Genomic DNA, 18,898 nt, shown 5'->3' with positions numbered 1-18,898 from the left:
GGGAAGAAATCTAAGAGATATCCTCGTCAGAGCTAGGACAACCACGGTTCAAAACATAGAATCAGGCTGCAGACCTTGTGGTAAACCCCGCTGCAAGGTCTGTAAGCACATGACATCAACCTGTCTTGCTAAGGCTACTTCCTCTGATTTCGCATTCAAAATTAAGGAACCTCTAAATTGTGACAGCAGCAATGTGATCTACATGCTCCATTGTGAAGTGTGCGACCAACAGTATATAGGCCAGACTGGAACCGCGTTCAGACTCCGTCTAAATAACCACAGAGCTCACACCCGCGCACTACCACATCTCCCATTCTCAAAACATATCAGTCTGCCTGAGCATTCATTTGATAAAATACGTGTCACTCTTCTCCAGTCAGGCTTCCGCTCTTCTCGTGAACGGGAACAAAGAGAGTCATATTTTATCCACAAATTTAGAACAATCACGCACGGCATAAATGAACACATGGGAAACCTCTCGTTTCTTTGTCCATAAGTTAAATTAGCTAAAATCAGAACTTAATCCCCGCATAGGCAAGCCGAACACGTGTGTGATGTCGAAAGAATGCGCACTACCCCAGTGGGGGAGCGGACCGAACCACCCACATTATTGTGCCTTGCTTTTTAATTTCATGCTTATTTTGCCACGCTGTTACTATTATATTTGCAGGTTATTTCTTCTTGTTTCGTGTTTCTCGTGTTTTGCCCTTGCTTTTCAATTTCAATTTCATGCTGATTTCGTCACGCTGTTACTGTCATATTTGCAGGCTGCTTCTTCTTCTTTCGTGCTTCTCGTGTTTTGCCCTTGCTTTTCAATTTCATGCTGATTTCGCCACGCTGTTACTACATTTGCAGGTTATTTCTTCTTCTTTCGTGTCTCTCGTCTTTCGCCCTTTACTTTGTCTGGCACGACCAGGTCTTGGTGTCTTTCCTTTAACTCCCCCTCTTCTTTTTTTTCTTTTTTTTTTCTTTTGCATGCTCAACTTAACATGACAGGCGTGTCCGTCAATTGTGCATGTGTAAGACGCTTAACAGCTGAACAGCGACTTTGCCCTTTGCTTCGTCTGGCACGACCAGGTCTTGGTGTCTTTCCTTTAACTCCCCCTCTCTTTTTTTTTTTTTTTTTGCATGTTCAACTTAACATGACAAGCGTGTCCGTCAATTGTGCACGTGAAACAGGCTTAACAGCGACCTTGCCCTTTGCTTTGTCTGGCACGACCAGGTCTTGGTGTCTTTCCTTTAACTCTCCCTCCTTCTTTTTTTTTTTTTCTTTTCTTTTTTTTTTTCTTTTTTTTCTTTCTTTTTTTTTCTTTCTTTTTTCTTTTTTTTTCATGTTCAACTTTGTTATATATCTCGTTATCTCTCCTTTCTCACTTTTTTTGGCGCCTTCTTTCTCTACCTGAAGATATAAAAAGACTGTTGCAAGATTTTCCTGTATCCCTTGAAAAAGGTCGGTCCACCGACCGAAACTGTTGGGAAAATAATAAACCTAAGATAACCGCGAAGTTGTGCTTCTGATTTTCCTAAATACGCTTGGCCCATTGAAAAATCCAGTTACTATATATATATATATATATATATATATATATATATATATATATATATATATATGTGTGTGTGTGTGTGTGTGTGTGTGTGTGTGTGTGTGTGTGTGTGTGTGTGTGTGTGTGTGTGTGTGTGTGTGTGTGTGCGATTGCGTGCGTGTGCGTGTGTGCGTGCGTGCGTGTGTGCGTGCGTGTGTGTAAAGCGACGATCATAAAAGCAACGGATATATACCGTGCTGTAGGAGTTCTCGGGGAAAGAAATGTACTCCGTACATACAAGACGGAGTATTAAAGCCGCTAGACCGTCGGACAGCAGCTGGGGCTGGGACGAGAGCTGGGCACCCTCCCGCCGGCGATATTGAAGCGCGGAAGACGACGGCGAAAGTTGACTCGGTCGTGCAACTCTGTTTCATCGCAAACTTCGCTCCCAGTACTTTGCTTATTCGTACACGTTGGAGTTTACGCGTCGCTGCTGCCGTCTCTCGAGCTGCCAGTGCCTGGAGGCAGACTCGTAGCACTATAAGAATCGGTAGCTCGAGTAAAGCGAGAGCGCAAAGAAAGGCCGCGGCGTCGCCGCTTAATTCGAACACGCTCGTAATAACTTGAACAAACAAACCATCCGGTTATAGCGACAGCCCAGTGTTCTACAGGTGCGCGTTGATAATAACAGTGAAGGCCACAACACCTAAGGCGAACACGAAATCACGAGTACACAAGCAAAGCATATTGGCGACTGTCAGTACACTTCGCATTACTATAATCTGTCTCCGCGCACAGTGAAATGGATCAAGCGGCACGCCGGCGGCGCGGTGTGTTTCTTGTCTTCATTTTTCAATTTATTGAAAATATGAGATCGTTGTTGTGGAAACTGCTTATATCGGTTCAACAACTTCGTGCAGCCTATAGCGTTTCGTTTTATGCTACATGATCATAACCCTAATAATGATTACCGTTAGCAACTCAATCTCGGGTAGCTAAAATTGATGCGTGTACATCTCACTGACACTCAAACACCCAGTCAGCGACAAAGAAAAGTAGCAAGTACGGTAGTTGCTCGAACCATTCTGAGATTAAAATGTAATCCACTCATCACATTCACATAAATAAATGTATTTCATTAAAAAAAAAAGAATTCGCACTGTGACTCTTTATGATGCCTTCACGAAGTGATTCAAACAGAAATGGTGTTTCTTGTCGTTCTACGTGTTTCGAGTAAGCACAATGAACGGTTACTGTTCTAAACTAAATTACGAAGCAAATAGTCATGTAGCTTGCGTCATTTCAGAACGTCAACCTGCGTAATGACCGTTTTTTTTTCTTGTTTTTTTTTTCTGACTCATGGGAGAAGAAAATCTGGATGTATATTCTTCGTGACTTTTCCAAGCTTGAAAGGTGACGAATTGAAAGCGACTGTAACAAATTCCACTTACGTGCAGAAATGTTTTTAGGTGTGTGTCTTGAGATAAATCCCAACTGCCTGTGGAAATCGCAAATTCAGAACGAGGCCATTGTTCAACGGCAGTCCCGGCCGTTTCTCTTCACCTCAGTTTGCATGCCGCTTGCGAGCCTTTCGAGCTAACGAGAAGGCTCGCCGAAACAAATCAGGCTAATGTTCTGCGAATAGTTATAAGGATCAGACAGATGGACATTTGAGCTAGTTGGAAACTGTTCATTTTTGTCTCGACGGCAGCGGTGAGTCACCTTGTTTCTGTCCCTCTTCTCCTTTGAGCTGCCCGTTGAGCAACACAAGGAGCGAGGAAAAAGTTCGGTTGTATAACTTCGTTGAGAATAGAGCGCTGAGGCAGCGTAACTTTGCTGACGACAGTGTCGAAGATAATCACAATAGGCAAAACGATGCCGCACCGGATAGTTCACTCTACATCTCAAGTCTGTCCGAGCCGTTACTGAAATGATACACTAATCTTCGTTGTCAATTTATTTTCGTTTAGTTATTTAATATGATTATCAACTTATTTGCCTTACCGTTTTCTTTATTTTTTTCGGTCTAAAGTAGAGAAATGGAGTAGCCGAGGCTCTCCCCATCAATCTCGTCACAGCAACCGACTTAGAACGGCAGCGCTGCCTGAACATTAAAGTTAGCATATTGATCACCCTTGCTGCCCTCTTCATTACTCCATGCAGACTTGCATGGCCTCGCCCGTTGTTGCAGGTTGTGTGAGATTCGCAATTTAATGAAGTTGGTCAGATAGGAGACAAGTAACTTAAGGCACCAGTGTAGCAGAGGTGATGCCACGCTAGCTTCACAGCGTACGACGCGCAGGCTAGAATCAATCGACTCAAGAGAGAAAAACACCAGCGCCTTGCTTTATTTATGCTGGTGACCACTGCCAGCTGCAAGGCGCGCAGTATCTCAACAATAGCGGCACGCGAACGAACCAGACAGATCGTGCACTCATCTCCCCGTTATTGCATCGAGGCCGCCATTAGTGCTAACTGCTGGGTCGGTGGATGGGCGTGGCAGGTACCGAGCCTACTGCTCCTTACGTTTACGAGAGGCGGTCAGTTGCCCGCCTTCATGTGTGGCCAGTGGCATCGGCCGTACCAGAGATTATTCAGTTAGAAACGGGCGATGCGCTCTGTGCTGCGGTAATTTTGAAAAGTGCCGCGCGCGCGGATGCAAATCCGGTGAAGGGAGCGAAGGAAGGCTCGCGTATTGCGGCGAAGACAACTTGCGTAATGGGAGGAGATGAACTGCATGATCTGCGGTCCCAACTCCGAACGTTGTACAGCGCCGCTGCCAACACGGGTGTGACCTGAATTCGCAAAGCGCTGTATAGTTGTAACCCGACCCTTGGTCCACTGCTGCCGTACGAGCACACAAAGCTGCGTCGTGGGCACCAAACGTGTGCGAGGGTGACATAAGGCCCATCAACATGCCTACGAGAGTGTCGCGTGTGTTTACAGCGCCGAAAGAGGTTTTTGTGGTGGCTGCTTATGTGATCGCTTCTGCACACATCGTCAGCATTTCTAAAAAAAAAAAAACTACTACGGCTACTGTCGCCGTAATGGTGGCGTCCCAGCGCTAGAGCCTCGACATTTAACTTAATTCTACCATTAAGTATCTCTGAATAATTAATGACGCGTCGTACGGACAAGTGGTGTCTATTCGTGCCCCGTGACGCCAGTTTCTACCACTGGCAACGTTAGGTCGACAGCCGGTTGCGGTTTTGCGCTGGTCAAGAGCTATGTGGCTAGCGCAAATTGCCCGTAAAGCTCCATCTAGACAGTGTTGCAGAAAGACTAGACATTCCGGATAAGTAGGGACGGGATAATCATGTTGACTACGCTTTAAGTGCATATGCATCTCACGAAGGACACAGTACTGCACTTTATTTATACATAGATATATACATTCCACACACACACACACACACCGTGCACACACACACACACACACACATACACTACACACACACACACTATATATATATATATATATATATATATATATATATTCATCCATCCGTGTTTTACAGCGCAGCTGTTAGCCTCTAGTTGGTCGGGATTTTTCGTGGCGTGCTCATCCAAAAAACGGCAGCTGGAAAAGGGGTTCGTGTTTGAGTTTCCCCATAACATAATTATGTTTTCTCGCATATTCGATTTACAATCCAATGGTATCATATCTGTAGGTTGTGTGCAAGTCGTACTTTACGAATTTTCTTGCGCATTTTACTTTGAGAAGTTCAATTACTTCAATAACGCACTTGCGTTAGGCAGACGGTCTGCAGGAATGAGGTTATATGGTGTACTAACGGTACTACGCCACCTAGCGACCGCGGCCACTTAGACAGACATAAAACGAGAGCTGGAAAAGGGCTTTGTCTTTCAGTTTCGGCGTAACAGATTTATGTTTTCTCATTATATATTCGAATATAACAATCCAAAACTATCATGTCTATCATGTCGGCAGCTTCGTACTTAACGCATTTTCTGATGCAATTTACTTTTAAACAATAATTTATTTCAATAAGGCAGTTGCGCTTGGCGGACGGTCTAGAAGAATGAGGATGTAGGCTTCCCTTCCGCACGCGTGCGGTGCGTGCCTGACGTACGTCGATTGCGGCGGTGGCGCTTGTGTAACGTCGTCTGACGTCAGTTGGGGTGGCGGTACTTGTCTAATGTCCGCACCAGAGTGGAATGGAGGCGGATTTTTTTTTTTTTCTATCTTGGGGGATACGTATTGCACTCTTCACCGTCTGTTGAAAAAAGATTCAATAAAAATAATAACCCACCGGCAAGGCCGACAACCCGCGTCCTTCAATAAATTACGTCTCTGCTTATTTGTTCCTTCTCTCTTGATACTCCTAACTAAGTAAATTTTAGTTGTGTCCTTTACGCCTAAATTAAATTGTGCCACGTTCTGTGAAGATTCCAGATCTCGTTGGCTACGAAACTAATGGCAACACAGACAAATGAAATGTTGAGAACATCTTCCGAGAGTAACAGATGTAAAGGGCCTCGAGTGAGCCCTGAGGGGGCATTATGTAGCAGGAGCTTAATTGTTGTCTTCACAGAGTTACCATTGTGCAATAAATTTACGGTATTATAGATATTTTAAAACACGACTCTTGGCTATATAGATCAAAACGTGTAAGTGGTGTGAGAAACAGGCGCAACCGGTCAAAAGAAACCGTGCGTGACATGTTGTAATATTCACAGTGACACCCACAGTGTATGCGTCCCCAAGTACATTAATTAGAGCATTAACGTGCTAATAGGCTAACAGCCTAGCACGGTGCTGCATCTACGTAAGGTCCTAACGCAACAGGAATTCAATTTATTTTAATTCAATTCAGTTTATTAATATCGTGGGAATGTGGACAGGCCCGTGCAAAAAGCGAAACACTTGGCTTTTGGACGTGCCAAATCAAGCCACACAGACTATTGACGACCGCGAAAATGCGTGGGCAATGCGACTGGTCGTAAGCGTTGACTGCGCTTCGTGATTCACTTCTGGCGGACTGTATAAAGAAAGTTCCGCGTTTGATAATTACAAGCATCCACGTTAATCTCTACGCTATGCGTTACTTTGACCACTACGTTAATACCTACGCTATTCACATCGCGTATAGAGAGATGTGAAAAGCTTTTAAACATTTAGGGCCCATTCACACTTGCGACTAGGCGAGGTCACGCGACCGATATCGACTGGCGACCAGAAAGCTACTCAAGATGAACGATGTTCACACTGACAAATGCGACCGACGAGTCGCTAAACCGAAATGTCTCACGATATGCCGTTCACGTCTGCTTGAAATATCATCGCCGCGTAAAATAAGCGTCAGCATTTACGGACGTCCTGTTCCTTCGCATTTGATTGGTTCAGCTGTTCTGCGACTGCGGTCGCGCGACTGAAAAATCGAGCAGTGAGCGACTGGCCCGAAACGGTCGCATTTCGAGAAAAGCGACCATTTGCGACTACTTGCGACTGGTCGCTTTGCGACTAACTTGGTCGCGCGACCTCGCCTAGTCGCAAGTGTGAATGAGCCCTAAGGAGCAGCCACGTGCATTGTCCGCTAAGAGGCCCCATGTTGAAAACAGCAATGTGTGTGTAAAAGGAGGCTATGGCGCCTTACGAACTAGAACAAAGGACCAAGAGATCAATCGTAATCGTCACGACAAAAGCAACTATTCCTATTCTGTGCTGTTCAGTATCTCATTTGCACTTCAAACAAAATGCTAATTCAGTAATAGGCTCTTCGTGAGAGTGAAATAAAAGCTCTCGGGCACGGTTCGTTCGTCAGTGAAAGGCACAGTGTTTTCACGTATGTGTAAGTATTTCAATCACAAAGCGGCATGTCGTAAATAGTCATATCGGTCCATCAGCAGCTGACTAAATATTAGATGGACTGAAAAAAAAAAACGATGAGCTCTGTTCCCAATTCTGCGCATCCCAGGGCGTCCGGAAAGTCGGCGCATATTTTAAAGTTGACATATAAGTTTCGAGATCACATTCATTTGAGGGAAACAAACTTCGTTATTAAGAATAGGACCCGAAATTATTTCCTGCTTGCAAGCGTCTCCAGATAAATCTGCATTGTAGTGGTAGGCATGTCTTTTTTTTTTCTAACTCCTTTGCTCTTTTCTTTCTTTCTCTTTTCTTTCCATACAACAGCTAAATTGAGTAGCCGAGGTATTTTACTTTTTTCACAATCTCTCCACAGTAGCCCATTTATAAAAGAACCGCAGATGCTGGCGCCATTTAGGACAGTCGCCAGACGCTTCAAATTGCGCAAGGAGCTTTCGTGCATGAACGCACTTATATGTGGCCTCTAGACTCGAAGTCTCGTAGCCCTGATTTGACATCACGTGTCTTTCTTCCTACGGCGCCGGTCAGAAGAACAGGTTTATCAAACCAGCCAGCCGACTCTGCATTACCTCGATGCATGCATGCAAGATGTCCTCAAGAATTGTCCATTGCCGTATCTGCGGGAATCCACGGATGGAATGGCCGAACGGCTTCACGCAAGCTCGCGGACTACGCTGGCGCTGAATTGTTCATCTGCGTTGCGCAAAATGAAATTTGTTTCGTGGAACTACGTGGTCCACGGATCTCGAGGAAACGGGTTTACAAGTTTCCAGGGTTAAAAGTACACTGCGGTGACACAGGGGACATACTTTCCGTATGTCAGTCAATTTTGGGTGCGGACACGTCCGGCAATACTGCTGACATTTATAGTCGTGCATTGGTTTCGATGGCTGATCAAGTACGATTCAAGTCTGCCGAGGGTACATGTATGCTCCACCCCAAAACCCACTCTCCGCTACTTCTGATTCACTTTACGCACTCCTGCACCTCACAACGCGCAGTGAACCGCGAAATTGTCGCCATGACACAAACGGTGACGTAGGTAACCACGTGCGACCAAGCAGTGAACCGAGCAGAAAAACATCTAAAATAATTACAATAACCTCTATATGACGCTGGCCCACATCCCGCTGAATGCACTAAGACATAGTCTTGAATACCGTGCCACGCAAAAGTATCGCTCGACGGTATTGTTTCAGACACACACAGGAACAGGACACCTCCTCCACCCGGTCCACAGAAACAACTGCATTTCCAACCCGCCACCCACAGCAAACAATCAGTTCTCCTCCACTTGGCAGATGGAGTGAACGTACCCCCTCCCGTAATACATATACTCCCATAATAGAAGCCCGCTTACCAGGAGCCAGCTGTATATTATTGACGTGCGCGCAGATGTGAAAGGGTGTCTCCGCGGTTCCTTGCTCTTTACACGTAAGGATTTTTTTTTTTCCTACGCAGCATGGAACAAATATTTATCCATCTAGAGAGGGTCAAATATAAACGTCAGTTGTTAGTCAGCGTTTGCTTGTCTGCGTCTTTTCACCTCCTCGACGTTCCAGTTGCTTTAACGGTGTAGCCCTGGTGCGCATCCGACTGTGCGAGCGCAGTGTTCCCTGTCTCCCTCTTTTCCTCGTTCCCTTTCCCCCAGTGTAGGGTAGCAAACTGGGCGCTCGTCTGGTTGACCTCCCTACCTTTCCTATCCTTGCTTTCTCTCTGTCTCTCAAAGTAGCATTGAATGTGCATAATCAATCATCCTGCTCCTCCTGATTAGGCATTCGGTGTTTTTGCTGCCCAATTCATTTCTGCAAATGGTGACTAAAGGGTAATGCTGACTGCTTGACTGTGCCATTGATCTAATGCTTTCACGATTAATGTCGTTTCCATATTTTGGTAAATCCAAATTTTGTAACCCGAAGCGACATGCTCACCGCAAATACCGCTCGTAGGTTTTGGTAGCTTGTTTAGGTGAGCGGCAATAATCAGCAAGATTATGGAGAAAGTTTCGATATGCGAATACAACGCTACAAACCGTAAATAATAATCGCATTTGATAAACATAAACGGTGTGAACGCAGTGTTTACAATTTATGTCCCTTTGGTTATATCTATTCGTACAGAAACACTACAGGCAAAAACAATTACGTCATTATATGTATAATATGCAAGTTAATGCTTGTCTAAAGTAGTCACTGTCATTTACAGTAACAGTGTGTGGGAGAAAATGGCATGTTTTTCCTAAAGAGCGAGAAAATATTCAGCCGTAAAGAAAGCAAACAAAATTTAATAAAGTCTTCGAATGAAAGGACTCAGTGCGACTTCATGTGCTTACATGCATACGATAAAGTGCACCATAATGCGGCTGAGAAACCATTTTATCTCGCTGTGCGGGGTGTTTGTACATGTAACTGGCACTGCGTGAATTAGAAACAGGTTGTACAGAGACATTGGAATATCATTTAAAAGAAGTTAGGTTCGATGTTTTCTTGAGAGAGAGAGAGGCATTGTACGGCGTAGTGAGGACAGGTACACACTAGGTGCTCGATGGTCTCCTCGTACCTACAGGAGTTGCACATCGGGCTCTTTAAACCAACTGGACTCGAGACTGTTCTCTGAGTCAAAGATACTCGGACCGTGGCTACAGCCGTCACTAGCACAAAAAGCGATTCGTGCACTAGTACACTACTTGAAGTGCACCGGTTTACAAGATCGCTTGTAGTGTCCCTGTGCATCATGCCACGTGCACTCAGTGCTCCCTCCTTTCCTCTTTCTATTCCCCCTGTCCCTTACCCCCAGTGTAGGGTAGCAAATTGGACGCTCGTCTGGTTAACCTCCCTACCTTTCCTCTCCTCCCACTCTCTCTCTTAGGTTCGAATTAATTGTAAGAAAAGTGAGAACAGAAGGAGGGAAAGAGAAACACTTTGTTTCGGCGAATCTCTTAGACTGAGCCTTGACTGCCTACGAAGACGTCAAGAAATTGAGAAAAGTGATGAGGTTGTCATAGCACCATGCCCTCCAGAACTGGTAAGGGCGATATTAAAAGAAGCGAGCACTTCCTGGGATAGCGAAAGGCGGCGAGTTAATGTCCTCCTGGGAAACACGGTGCGCTCGCTCGTTTCATCCATCTCCCATCGCTTCACGTCAGCGCCCGGTAGATCGCAGGGCCACTCACCACGCGCCCAGCTTATCGCAAGCTCACGTCCTCACCTCGACTCCCTCTACGCCGGTCTCGCCCGAGCTATAATTAGAGCTCCTTATCTCCGGTTCATCTAGCTCATCCCGCTCTTTTGATCTACGATAAACACGAAGGCTCCCTCCGCGGTTGGCACTTGCTCGACTGAGCGACGACGCAGTGGCTCGATGTCGCCACTGCATCCGGCGGCTATATGGTGCGACGCTTTCTAGATAGCACGGTTGTTTAGCGGTAAACAAACAACGCGGACGTGCCTTCATCAGCAACGTATGGCGAGTAAGAAAACTGTGTTCTCGCTTTACAATGCACACGTGTCTTCTTCAGAGCCATATGCCAAGACCTGGATGTAGCGCGTTTGCCCCGGTGAAAACAGGTTGTCCCGGAGAGTATAATCGTTTCAAAGCGTTATACTTTGTGAAGGATGGGCCTGATGTCCAGTTCTTAAATAGGGCCACCGGCGTGGCTCTTGCTGCACGCCAAAATAATTTAATAAAGCAGGCACCGGCAGCGGTGATAAGCGTGACATGTAGCTGGTCCCCGCTTTATGATCTCGTTTCATTGTATCAACGTGCCGCGCCGTCACAACGAAGAACGAGGAGAACAGCGGTCGCGCCGGCAGAACGAGACGCTAAAGAAAGGTATAAACATGCCACCGATGAACGACAAACAGGAGTCGGGAGGCAGAAGAAGAAGCGGCAACCCACCTCGGCAAGGCAGGGCCGTCGAAAGGCGTGGCCTCGTCACGACGGGACCTCCTCGGCAAAGGGGGACGGTGGCGCGAAGCCGTTTTTACGCAACCGCCCGCCGTTGGTCGTCCGCTGCAGACGACGCAGCACCGCCGCCGCTTGACGTCGTCTGCTCCCCGACGACGACACAGCGACTTCTCCGGGGCTTCTTCGCTACCGTCGCCGGTGGCGCCGAATCCAAAGGCCGGCTGCACCACTTTCTTCGCAGCAGCCGGTGAAGGGAAGAAGAACACGGCAGCGACAGCGCCGGGCAGTCTCACTCGCGGCCGGATTCACCGAGGAACGGCGGGCTCGAGACGGTGTGCCACAGACGGTGGATGGTGTAGTAGCAGGTGTGTCGAGAGTGTTACGTGTGAGTGGTTTTGGTAGGAAGTAGGGAGGAAAAGCCCGCCTCCTGTCTCTCTCTCTCGACAGCCCGAGCGGCCCACCCGAGGCAGCGCGATGCGCGGCGCAGGACCTGTGGCGAGAGCAGCACTGTGCGGCGGCGGTTATAGGCAGCAGCGCGCCGCCGCCACGAGACGCCGAGCGTCGGCGCTGAGCGGCGCTCGCGACGTCGCCGCCGTCGCGCGCGTGCGCTAGGCGCTGGCGCGCCGGCGGCGACGCGCGCATTTTGAGCGTCGCCGCCGACGAGTCGGATCTGTAACCTCACGTAAATGTAGAGAGAGAGATAGTAACAGAAGAAAGGGGAAAGTCAGGGAGGTTAACTTTAGGGGAAAATCTGGTTTACCACCCTACGAGGGGGAGAGAGGGGAGGGGGAGGTAAAGTGATAGGAAAGTAGACAGAGAACGAAAGGGAGCACAGATACGCAATCACAGTCGGTCACTGTCACTGCATACTATCACCGTACAGCACAGTAAGTTTTAGCACTATAAACATCAGCTCAGGCTACAGCCGCTTGTCCAAGTCTGTTGTCCTTAAATACTGAAACAGTTCCCTGGTCGCCCTCCGCTGCGATGGCCCTTGTGATGTCGGCATTCTAAGATTATTTCCTCAGTTAAAGGTCTTTGGTCAAAGCGCGCTACCGCGATTGCGAGCGATCGTGTTTGTAAATTGTAGCGAGGACAGTCACAGAGAAGGTGTTGAAGTCTCCTCGCTACCACAGTCATCGCACGAGGCGTCGTCGGCCCATCCGATTCCAATGCAAAATACTTAGTAACGACCACCCCTAGCCATATTCGACAAAGCAGGGTAGCTTCGCGTCGGCAGAGTCCAGCTTGCGAAGGCGGAGAGAAGAGTCTGTGTGGTGCAGCCGGTTACTTTGAAAACTTCGCGTGTTCCACATGGAGAACGTGACATCCCGGGTGAGGATTCTAAGTTTTCTAGCGGCATTTGTCCTTGATAACGGTATCGACTCCTCTTCGTCGCCTTGAAGAGCCGACCGAGCAGCGTTATAGGCGTATTTGTTACCTATGATGCCGAAGTGACTTGAAAGTCATGCAATGAAATGTCACGTGGTGTCCTTTCTCAGCCGAGGTATGGATTAGTTCACTCATATCGAATACCAGTTGTTCGTGTGGTCCGCACCGCAGAGCTGATAGCAAAGTTGATAGCCTTCGAGTCAATGAATATTGACCATCTTCGAGGTTGTTTTTAGCTGATGAAACGAAGTGCAGCACGAATAGCTGCAAGTTCCGCCGCCGTCGATTTCGTTGGGTGACACGCCTTGAAACTGATGGTGGTGGCTCTCGATGGGAAAACCATGGCCACGGAGGAACACTGATGTTCCTCCGATGACAACCGCAATGCAAGCGTTCTCAGCATTCGAGCACCATGAATGAAGAGCAAATAACAGATATCGCAAAAAAACATAGAGAAGGAAATTGAGGTTTTTCGTACAACAGTTTGAGAATACAAGGAACTGGTAGACGTTATGCAGCAGGAAATAAGACAGACAAGCAAAAAAATTGTTGGAGTGAAAAGAGGAAACCACGTAAGTGGTGCAACAAGCAAATAAAACAAGCTATAGAAGAGCGTAAGCAGGCGTCTAGGGATCATCGAGAAGCCAAAAAGTTGGGATTACAGGAAGAAGAGGTGCTGCTTAGGTGGAACAAATACCGATAAAAGAAAAGGATGGCGAGTGAGCTCGTGCAAGAGAAAATTAAATGTGCAAGTGAACGTTGGGTGCATAACATTCGCAAAAGAGACAAAGGCACCCCAAAAATATTCTGGAACCATATAAAAGCACTCGGAGCTCCAACTAAAAACTCGCAAACGGCTACAAGGGATGAAGACGGTAACATCTACGAAGGAGACGATGCGTTGCGGTACATCACAGACGTGATTAGGAATAACTTCAGCGCGAGAGAAAGAGAAGTTCAGAAAACAGAGATGGCCTGAGAGATCGAATTTTAGCAAAGAAATCTTTTATTGGGAAAAGGCAGCAGAAAATGTCCCGAATAACACGGCAGCAGGACTCGATGAAATCCCAATACAGCTAATCAAAAACCTTGGTCCAAAGAGCAAGGCACTGCTGACTAATGTCATAGAGCAAGTGATCAGAACGAAGAAAATTCCAGTTGGATGGCGGGAAAGCAAGATGAACCTCATTTACAAAGGCAAAGGAGATATGGATAAGACGAGCTCGTACACGCAAGTTACAGTAACGTCGGTGATATATAGAATGGCAATGCAAGCCATAAAATTAGAACTGTCGAAGTGGGTGGAAAAACATGATGTACTGGGGGAACTACAGAAAGGGTTCAGGCCAGGCAGACGCTTAGAGGATAACATGTTTGTACTAACTCAGTGCATATAGATTTCAGTAGCTCAGAATAGACCTTTATCGATAGCATTTCTAGAGAGAGAGAGAGAGAAGAAAGAGGAAAGGCAGGGAGGTTAACCAGATGGGAAGATCCGGTTTGCTACCCTACGCTGGGGAGAGAGGGGAGGGGGAGGTAAAGTGACAGGAAAGTAGAGATAGAGAAAGAAAGGAGCACAGATACACAATCACAATCGGTCACATGTGGCACAGCACAGTAGCGCTTGCAGCACTATAAATATCTGTCCGGGCTACAGCCGCTTGTTCAAGTCTGTTGCCCTTAAACACTGCAACAGTGCCCTCGTCGCCCTCCGCTGTGATGGCTTGTGATGTCGGCATTCTAAAATAAGGTCCTCTGTTAGAGGTATTTGGTCAAAACGCGCTATCGCGTGTACGAGCGATCGTCTCTGTAAATTGTAGCGAGGACAGTCACAAGGAAAGTGCTCAAGGGTCTCCTCGCTACCACAGTCCTCACACGAGGCATCGTCGGCCCATCCGATTCGGAATGCCAAAGACTCCTAGCCACTCCTAGCCATATTCGAAAACGTAGGGTAGCTTCTCGACGGCAGAGTCCAGCTGGGATGCAAAGGCATAGAGAGGAGTCTAAGTTGTGCAGCCGGTTGCTTTGAAAACTTCCTGCGTTCCACAGGGAGAACGTGATATCACGGGTGAGCATTCGAAGTTTTCGAGCGGCATCTGTCCTTGATAACGGTATTGGTTCCTCTTCGCCTTGAAGAGCCGACCGAGCAGCGTTATTGGCGTGTTCGTTTCCTATGACGCCGCACTGACTTGGAAGCCACTGAAATGTCACGTGGTGTCCTTTCTCAGTCAAGGTATGGATTAGTTCTCTAATCTCGAATACCAGTTGCTCATGTGGTCCACGTCGCAGGGCTGATAGCAAAGACTGCAGTGCTGCCTTCGAGTCACTGAATATTGACCATCTTCGAGGTTGTTCTTGGCTGACGAGACGAAGTGCAGCGCGAAGAGCTGCAAGTTCCGCAGCCGTCGATGTCATTGGGGGATACGTCTTGAAACTGATGGTGGTGGCTTTCGCTGGGAATACCACGGCTACCAGAGGAACACTGGATAGTTGCCGATCCGTCAGTATAAATATGTGCGTGGTCGGCGTACCTTTCGTGCAAAAGGAGCAGAGTGAGTTGTTTAAGAGCAGGTGATGACAGCTCAGATTTCTTTCTGATTCCTGGTACGGTGAAGTGCACTGCAGGTCAATCCAAACACCATGGAGGAATCGATGGCTTAGTTGCGGGGGAGAAGCCTGATGGAAGGCGAGTGTAATACTCCGAAATCATGGTGCAAAATGATGACTGTGGCCTCTCTGACAGTAGTGTTGCCAGATGATGGGAACGAGCCCGGGCAAAGGTGCCTAATGTGCACTCTCAACACTTCCACCGCAATGTGCGTTTGTATGGGTTGGTCCCGGGCGATTGCAATAGTCGCCACTGTTGATGTGCATTTCGGCAAACCAAGATAAACTCTTAAAGCCCGAGCTTGAATAGCCTGTAGAACACGAAGGTTTGTCTGGCAAGTGTTGGTCAGTACGGGCAAACTGTATCTCAAGAAGCCCAGAAAAAGAGCCCTGTACAATTCCAACATTGCATGTACTGACATTGCCCAAGTTTTTCCGCCCAGAAACTTGAAAAGCTGGGAGACTGCTGTCAAACGCTGTTTCAAGTAGGTCACGTGCGGGCTCCATGAGAGATCTTTATCAATGATTATGCCAAGAAATGTGTGAGTCTTCTCATAAGGAATTATCTGGCCATTTATAGAGATGTCGTAGGGTGTCATTGGTTTGCGGGTGAATGCCACCAGTGCACATTTGTCTGACGAGATTTCAAGACCTTGGTTGCGGAGGTATATAGCTGTCAGTGTAGCAGCTTTTTGAAGTCTTGCACGTATCTGAGGGCGTGTCACACCTGAAGTCCATATACATATGTCGTCTGCGTACATTGATAGCTTGATCGCTGTTGGCAGATGTTCAACGAGACCAATGAGTGTGAGGTTGAATAGGGTGGGGCTTAGTACTCCGCCTTGAGGGACGCCTCGGTAGGTGTAGTGTCGTACGGTTTGACCATTGCCGGTACACACAAAGAACGATCTCATAAAAAGGTAATGAGAAATCCATTGAAAAACTCGATCACCTAAGCCAACCATCTCAAGAGCATCGAGGATGGCCTCGTGAGATACGTTATCCTATGCCCCCTTGACATCCAAGAACAAAGCTGCAGATAATCTTTTGCATGACTTTTGATGTTGGACATACGTAGCGAGATCAACAACACTATCTATTGATGAGCGATCTCGACGAAAACCAGCCATGCAATTTGGGAACATGTTGTAGTGTTCCAGTTACCACTCCAAGCGGGCAAGGATCATCTTTTCCATTATATTTCCCACACAGCTGGCCAGCGCTATTGGGCGGTATGAGGTGAGTTAAAGTGAGGACTTGCCTTGCTTCAGGAGAGGAACCAAACTGCTTGTCTTCCATTTTTCGGGAACAATGCCATCTTGCCAGGATACGTTGTTGAGATCCCACAATTTTCTACGTGCGTATTCACTCAGGTTTATCAAGGCGCGGTAGGATATTCCATCTTGTCCCGGGGATGAAGAACGCCTGCATAGAACAAGAGCCGCTTCAAGTTCCTCCATTGTGAAAGGAAGATCCATGCGGCAGTCACGTGCAACGGGGATGTGACTGGGGGCTGGAGAGCCTGGACCGGTTGCTTGGCCAACGATCCTTGCACAAAAGTCTTCTGCAACATCAACATCCAGCCGCCTCTGGAAGAGCACCAGTGCTTTGAACGGGAAGCGTTGTTCAGGGAGGGAACGCAGACCACGTACGGTTCTCCAGCTGTGGGAAAGTGGCTTCCGGGGGTCTAGTGACTGGCAAAACATTGTCCAACGTCGTGATGCCAATCTATCCATGCGACGTTGAATTTTTTTTTTTTTGAGTCGTCTGGCTGTCCTGAGGTCATCGATAGATTTTGTACGCCGGTATCGCCACTCGGCACGACGACAGAGTGCACGAAGCCGCTCCAACTCTATATCCATATCCGTGTGCTTCGACAAAACCGTGACCATGCGTGTGGCGTCTCGCATTGCACACTTGATTGTTTCCTCTAATCCAGAGGACAAGCCATCTCGACAAGCATGTTCCATGACAGAGGTAAATCTAGTCCAGTCAATTAATCGAATGGTGTTCCGTGGGAAGGACCTCGACATCCCTTTGATGATAAGGTACGTGAGAATGTGATCACTCCCATGTGTCTCGATATCCACAAACCATTTAACACATCTTGTGAAAGAGCGGGAGACCAAAGCTAGGTCAAGACAGCTGCCAAAATTCACGCCTCGTATAAACGTTGGGCTGCCGTCATTCAGGAGTGAGAGGCCGTGGTTGCAGGCGAAGGTTGCCAGTCTTTGTCCTCTTGCATTTGTCCTTGTGCTTCCTCATGCCATATGGTGCACATTAAAATCTCTGATGATGACATATGGAGCAGGACACACCGACAAGATGTTCGTTAATCTTTTCGAATCAAAATTACTTGAAGGCGATATATAGACGCTTACAAGTGTAAACATGACTTTGCCATTTTTGATTGTTAGGCAAACATATTGATTGCCATCGTGAGGCGGAATCGGCTGGCGAACATAGGTAAGTTCTCGACGAATAAAAACGATAACTTTGCGGCATGCCCCAGTTGTTGTGGACATAACAGCTTCGTATCCCGATAATCTGACTGGTTTTGACACGTTAGGCTCACATATGACGATGATTGGGAACAAATTAGTATATATATATATATATATATATATATATATATATATATATATATATATATATATATATACTGACGAAAGTCTGAAAGGCGTGACTTTAGTCCTCTTTCGTTGCTCTTTGCGTCAAGTCCTCTTGCGTTTAGTCTTCTTGGTGCCCTTTGCCATGCCATGAAATGGTTGAGCAGATTTTAGAATTTTTTAGAGTAAACGCAAAAGGACTTACATTTACTAATGAGCTTCCGAAGGACAGTGCGTTGCAGTTTTTAGACCTTAATCTAACACTTCTGAGTGATCACGTTTGCTGTGCGTACATAAAAGGTAAAAACGAATTGTTGCAGTACGACTCAGCGCACTCTAAGACTGTGAAGCGTGGAATCGCTTTACTTTGCCTGGAACCGGCTCTGCGCAAGTCATGTGTACATATGATGTAGGCGAGTTTTCGCAATCAGCTTGAGAGACTGTTAAGGGCTGGCTCCCCTTGGTTTGTCTTAAATTCTGTTATTGAGTCCCTGCTGCAAAAGTTGAAAGCCTCTACTGCCAATGTGAAGGCGCACTCGAAGGAAAGGGAGCGTGTTAAGCCAGAGGTAGTCCCATATGTTCACCGTTTGAGCCATAACCTTAAGAAGGTGGCTACCAGATATGGTATTCCCGGTGTTTTTTCAGCTCCCAACAAATTGGCTCATTATGCCCTCGTATCACACGCGATGGACCGCGGGGCTGCCAGAAGCAGCACACCAACCCTGTCAGGAGCTGTATTGAAGGGGGTGGTCTATATAAGATACCCCTAGACTGCGGTAGGTTCTACATTGGACAAACGGGACGTTGCATTGATGACAGACTGAGGGAGCATGCTAATAGTATTGGTAAGTGTGACAATGCGCATCTTCCTGCGCACTGTAAGGCCTGTCCTTGTGAGCCACGCTTTAAGCAAGTGTCGATTCTGGGCAAAAGCGGCGACAAAACTTCGAGGGAGTTGTTGGAAGCTTTCTTTATTAAAAAGAAAGGGTCTGATTGTGTTATTGACACAT

General features: G+C 47.1%; 1 protein-coding gene across 6 annotated transcripts in view; it reads right to left on the bottom strand.

Annotated features, from left to right (window-relative positions):
* The window catches only part of LOC119456458 (diacylglycerol kinase beta-like), a 468,550-nt gene extending 456,696 nt beyond the window's left edge, over positions 1-11,854 (bottom strand). For 3 of the 6 annotated variants that reach the window (XM_049669879.1, XM_049669881.1, XM_049669880.1), the window contains exon 1: positions 11,272-11,854. The gene's annotated coding sequence lies outside the window, so the exon portion shown is untranslated. The remainder of the gene's footprint in view (positions 1-11,271) is intronic. The other 3 variants (XM_037718259.2, XM_049669882.1, XM_049669883.1) reach the window with 1 other exon arrangement.
* Positions 11,855-18,898: the final 7,044 nt, after the last annotated feature.

Source organism: Dermacentor silvarum, chromosome 6 (assembly GCF_013339745.2).
Source record: "Dermacentor silvarum isolate Dsil-2018 chromosome 6, BIME_Dsil_1.4, whole genome shotgun sequence".
Classification (NCBI taxonomy): Eukaryota; Metazoa; Arthropoda; class Arachnida; order Ixodida; family Ixodidae; genus Dermacentor; species Dermacentor silvarum.
The sequence above is the reverse complement of the archived record's forward strand: the minus strand, read 5'-3'. Positions and strand labels throughout refer to the sequence as shown.